Source organism: Drosophila tropicalis, unplaced genomic scaffold (assembly GCF_018151085.1).
Source record: "Drosophila tropicalis isolate 14030-0801.00 unplaced genomic scaffold, ASM1815108v1 contig_859, whole genome shotgun sequence".
Lineage (NCBI taxonomy): Eukaryota > Metazoa > Arthropoda > Insecta > Diptera > Drosophilidae > Drosophila > Drosophila tropicalis.
In genome coordinates, this window is record NW_027173353.1 from 4,315,843 (window position 1) to 4,321,276 (window position 5,434).

The window sequence follows — 5,434 nt, forward strand, 5'->3', positions numbered from 1 at the left end:
GTGGCGTGGGAATAACTCTCAACCTTATCCTCTTATCGTTTAATTTGGACTAAGCAAATAATAATTAATGCACTTACAAGCAACTTAACCAATAATCCGTGCATTTTTCTGTATAATTAGTATATTATCCTTTGGCATATGGGGACGGTGGCCAAAATAAAGCTTTCTAAGCTAAGCAACTATTACAGAGTATTAGGGCATGCTAGTCCAAGAAAAGTAAACGAACAATCAACTCTAATACTCTAGACACCTCTTCGGTGTCCTTAATTCTTAAAATGCCTTACAATGCTTATGAAAGGGTATACAAATGTCGTTATACTGAGAATAAATTGAGAATCCTAAGCATTTTTTGTTTTGTATTGTGCTTCAAGTAACCGTTTATGCAAGTATCTATTAGACAACATGCATTACGACGATAAATATTCCAATTACCCTTATCATAATACATATCTCTTTCAGTAAAAACTGCTCAAAACTTGTAGAAAAAAAGCTGATCTGTATATAAACAATAAAATAATATGAGATTGAAAAATTTCCTGTCTTTGCCTCTGGAGAGTAGAGGGTAAAGTATTTCAAACCTGGCACATTGATTTCGAATCGAAGTTTTGTTTTTCTTATTTTAGTTTTGACTACTTATCGGAGATGCTTTTTGCACTCACCTTTATGAGATGCAATACACAAACTTCGAATGACTCAACTATAAGCGGGGATCTGGCTTTTGGAGAAGTTTCACTTCAAAAGCTTATCGCTGACGCTCTCAAACTAAGGCCGCTTTCGCAGCCGCAGTCAGCTTAGATACGACAGAGAGCCAAAGGATAAATAGCAATTGAACAGGACTGGCTGCCACGACTTTTGCAGCTGCTCCTGCAGCAGCAGCTATGGTAACTTTTGTTGGCCTTTGTATGGCCACCTAACACACACTGTGTCGTGCTTTTGCTTTTCTTCAGCTCGTTGTTTGCCCAGATTTTGCTTTTCTCTTCTTTCCTAGAGATTCGGTTTGGTCTTGTTTGTTTGTTTGTTTGTTCGCTTAGCCCGCCTGCCTGCTGCCTGATGGCTGCCTGACTGACTCACTGACTGGTGTTGCGGGCATACAATCTGCGTTATCGAATTGATTGATATTTTTAAATTATGTGCCGCAGTTGGCATAAATTTAAAATTTTAGGCTGCCTTTGCTGATGATGGTGATGTTGAGGCTGATGCTCTTAATCCGTAGGCGGCTCAAGGCGTCTGTCCGTGTCAAAATGCCAATCGAGCGTCGGCAATACCAAGCCGATGCTGTTCCTGCTCCTGCTGCTGCTGCTGATGATGATGATGTTGATTGGTGCGGCTGCTGCTGCTGTGGCTGGTTTCTGTGGTATCGGTAGAACTGATGGGTGATGGGTAATGGGTGGAGGCGACGTCAGTGTTTGGCGTTTCGACGTTCTTGGTTACATTTTGGGGCCCTTGCCGACTTTAGCATAAAATTAACATTAATTTACTTGCGGTCTTTGAAGTTATTGTCGGCTCTGGCGTTGTTTTTGAATTATGGAGCGCTTTTTTTTTTGATATTGGTCCGAAATCCGGAACGGTTTCAGAGCCCCACCGAACAATGCCAATGGCTATGGCGAACGGCTTCGACGCTTATCGAAGCGTGGCCCAAAAATGTTATCGGCCATTTCCATTAATGAGGAGGCCGTTTAATGAATTCTAAAGTGACGACGCAGCCCGGTACCGCTGTTGCTGTTGCTGTTGCTTTTGCCATTGAAGGATGTGCGCTTTGGCTTTTGAAAAGATTTCGATTTTTGGGCTCTTTTCAATTGTTCGCACGGTAGCAACGGCAGCAGTAGCAGCAACAACAACAACAACAACAACAGCAACGGCGGAGCCCAAAACTAATTTGCGGCTAACGTTTTAGGTTGCCGGAAATGGCTAAGGCCATTAGAGTTCGCCTCTCGGTCTTCTTTCCTTTTTACTCTGTTTACTTTGCTATGTGTTCGGGTGTGTGTGTGTGTTAGCAATCCCGGCAAAGCCTTCAAATGGCTTATATGCCCGTACACATGACGATTTCAGCATTTTGATAAGCCGGCGTAACAAATTTCACACCGTTGCTTTGGGTTCGAATGCTGCCAACTCCAATCGCAATCCCAATGCCAACGACATTGCCCTTGCCAATGCCAAGTGGCATTGATTAACTATGAAATTCCATTGTGCCCCAAACAGTAGGCAATACTTTTTCAACTTGATTACGTGATGGATTTTCATCATTACGGATTATTGTTAGATTTAGATTTGCATTGTTTGTGTAAGGAAATCACTTACGTAGATGATGACTGTTTTGCCACTCATTCAACTGGTTTAAGTTAATTGAAATTAATCCACTACCCCACGCGTCGTATACTTAATATAGCTTCATAAACGGTCCCTCAGCTAAACATCATAAATAACAAATTTACATAGGTCAAACATACTTTTACTACAACTTTTATTTCATATTCGTTTTAGGTTTAATATTTTCAAGTACAAAATTAAGTGAATTTAGACTCAAGTTCATCAAATTTTTTCCATCCTTTTTTGAAAATAATATCTACAAGAGTATAAAAAATAAAATATCTTAAGTGGTAAAACTAAGATAAAAAAATATTACTTAATACTTATCTTGGATAGCATACCCGCATAAAATGAGATATTTGTATCGATACCTCCCTTAGCCAATGATTTGGACGTCAACACCTCCAGGCGTAGGCTAAAGCGTCTGCATCCTTTGGACAGACAACCAACACCGACTGCTCGATAACATTGACTTAATTTGAAAACTCAAGTTCGTTGTAAAAGGTGGCTGAAGCTGAGACAACACAAATAAAATATTAACATCATTTGGTAAACCTTTGTAAATATTTTCAATATGGGACAATCGATAGTTTTTGTAATAAATTTTTACTAACCCAAGACTCTGGAAAACATTAATTGATTTGTAATGTTGTAAGGTAACAATAAACATGTTACCATAATTGTTTAAGTTTCCAAAAATTATTTTGAGTAATCACACATAACGTATACGCAGTGTATGCAAGCTCCATAATAATACCACATAATGCTTGAAAATTTGATTACTCAAATTACATTTTATAAACCCAAATTCATTACTCATTTTGCTTTACAAGCACACCCCAACTCAATCCTTTCACACACACACACACTGACACCGCCATACCCCACTATCGACTATCGAAGCTAAAGGAACGACGCTGATTCGACGCTCTGTTGTAATCCGGGTTTTTCGCTAGTCTACGGGACGTGTATTATCTGCAAAGTAAAGCGGATAGTGTGAGACGGTGTTGGCTACGCAGGCCTACTCACGGTTATCCCGAATCGCCAGGCACCCGGTCGCGATTTCGTCTTAAAACCTGCTGGGGCTGCTGCGGTCATCAGTCCAGGGGGGTGAGGGGCGCAAATTGCTCTCCTCACAGCTCTCGCGCGCGCGTGTGTAGTAGTGGGGTGGTCGCACCCCTATCACCATCATCGACATCGATAACACCAACTGAAGTGTCTCCTGGTTTGAGTCATCTCTTCTAATATTTACATACATACGTATATACACAAATATTTTTTGGCCTCTGTTTTTCTTTTTTCTTTTTCTCCCACCTTTTTTCCACAGCTGGACAGCCGACTCGTGGTGCAGGTATCAGCTGTGCACTGGTCAGGCCAACCCGGGCTTAAAAGCCCCAACATTGGCACCTGCCAACTCCGCGAAATCGCTGAAAGCTTTAAAGCGGAGCTTAAAGTGAGCTTTAAAGTGATCGCGCAAAGTGCGGCATACTTTTAGGGCCCCCATAGTATCTAGCTGTGTTCCAGCCCTCCAGCTGAGAACTCGGTCTGTGGGCCCCAAGACAAGCACTCTGCCTTGTAGGCGAAAGTACCAGGCTCAATTCCGCCCTGTGGAAAGTTTTTCAATTGGAGTATTTTTGTTTTTTGTATACAGATTAATTGTCAGAGACAAGCACTCTGTCTTGGAGGCGAAAATACCAGGTTCAAATCCGCCCTGTGGAAAATTTTTTTAATTAATTTTTTAATTAATTTTTTTTTTTTAAATTAATTTTTTTTAAATTAATTTTTTTTTTTTTTAAATTAATTATCCAATTAATTTTTTAAATTTTCAATTAACCCGGACCGAAATTTGAACTGTGTGGAGCCGAGCAGGGAGCGGCATAACTCCCAAAAAACTCCAGGAGGAAATACGTGGCTTCAAGCATGGAGGGCTTGAGATCGGCTGGCTTGATGGCGGGGCCAAGTGGGCGGCGCCAGTCAATGGCGTTCGCCTCAGCACCGGCTCTATGGTCTGAGTCTGTTTGCGCCGACAGTCCATGCAGTCAGCTTGCGATAGAGGCTCTGTTCGGTCATGAGCGAGTAGCAGTGAATGAGTTGTTTGGCGCGACCGATACGCCAAAGAGGCTGCGTGAAGTTTCCCAGAGTCCTCCAGCAGGCGGTGCGATGCAACCAAAGAAATCTAAGTTGCAACAAGTAAGGGGCAAGAGCGAGTTGGCAGAAATGGGAGCGTTACTGGAGGAAATAGCCGAACGCATCAAGCCAGAAAAAGAGGGAGGCAAGCGAGCCATCACGAATGCTCTCAGAGAGAAAGTCGACAGACTTAAAGAATTGCAGCAGGCAGTGAGTAGCATTCTGTGCAGCGATAGCGACTCTGAAACAGTAGCGGCATGCGCCAAGTGCAGTAAAGTGTCCCTCGTCACCAGAGGGCAACAAACAGAGAAGCCGCAACAGCAGCCTAGGATGCCCCGCCAGAGAGCAGTCGCCGCCGCCGCCAACACTTCGGAAACCCTGTCGCCGGAAAATCGCCGGCCGCGAGAAGCTTTTCCGCCGCACGACAACGAGGGGATAGTGCCACAAACAGAGCCTGCATGGCAGACAGTGACGACGAGGCGACCGACACGGACTCTACCAAAGAAGCGTCCTGCCGCTATTTTGGTACAACGGAAGAGTGAGATGACATATAGCGACATGCTAAAGCTGGTGACAAGGAGCCAGGATACCAAGCTGCAGGCAGTGGGCGAAAGCGTGCGCTCCGTGAGACGTACCGCCAAAGGAGACCTCCTACTGGAACTAAACGCAGCAGGAGCAGAGAATGTCACCCAGCTGAAGGAGGACATAGGATCCGCGCTTGAAGGTCAAGTCGAGGCAAGGGCACTATCGAATCTGACCAGATTGGAGATTCTGGACATGGATGGCGAAACCACCAAGGAGGAAATCGTTCAGGCCGTCTCCGACCAGCTGAGTCTGAAAATTGTTCCCGCAGATGTTAAGAGTCTGCGGCCAGCGCACGGAGGAAATCAGAGGGCAACAATCTGCGTCCCAGGAGCGGTAGCAGAAGCAATCCTGAAAGCAGCCCACCTGAAGATTGGATACTCGGTATGCAGGGTACGCGTAAGCACTTCGGCGTCAA

General features: G+C 44.0%; 1 long non-coding RNA gene across 1 annotated transcript; it reads right to left on the minus strand.

Annotated features, from left to right (window-relative positions):
- Nucleotides 1-2,540: 2,540 nt before the first annotated feature.
- LOC137582703 (uncharacterized) lies at nt 2,541-3,043 on the minus strand. Its single transcript, XR_011033306.1, has 3 exons — nt 2,922-3,043; nt 2,649-2,821; nt 2,541-2,563 (listed from the first exon to the last, which is right to left on the minus strand). It is a non-coding gene; the product is annotated as an uncharacterized lncRNA (long non-coding RNA).
- Nucleotides 3,044-5,434: the final 2,391 nt, after the last annotated feature.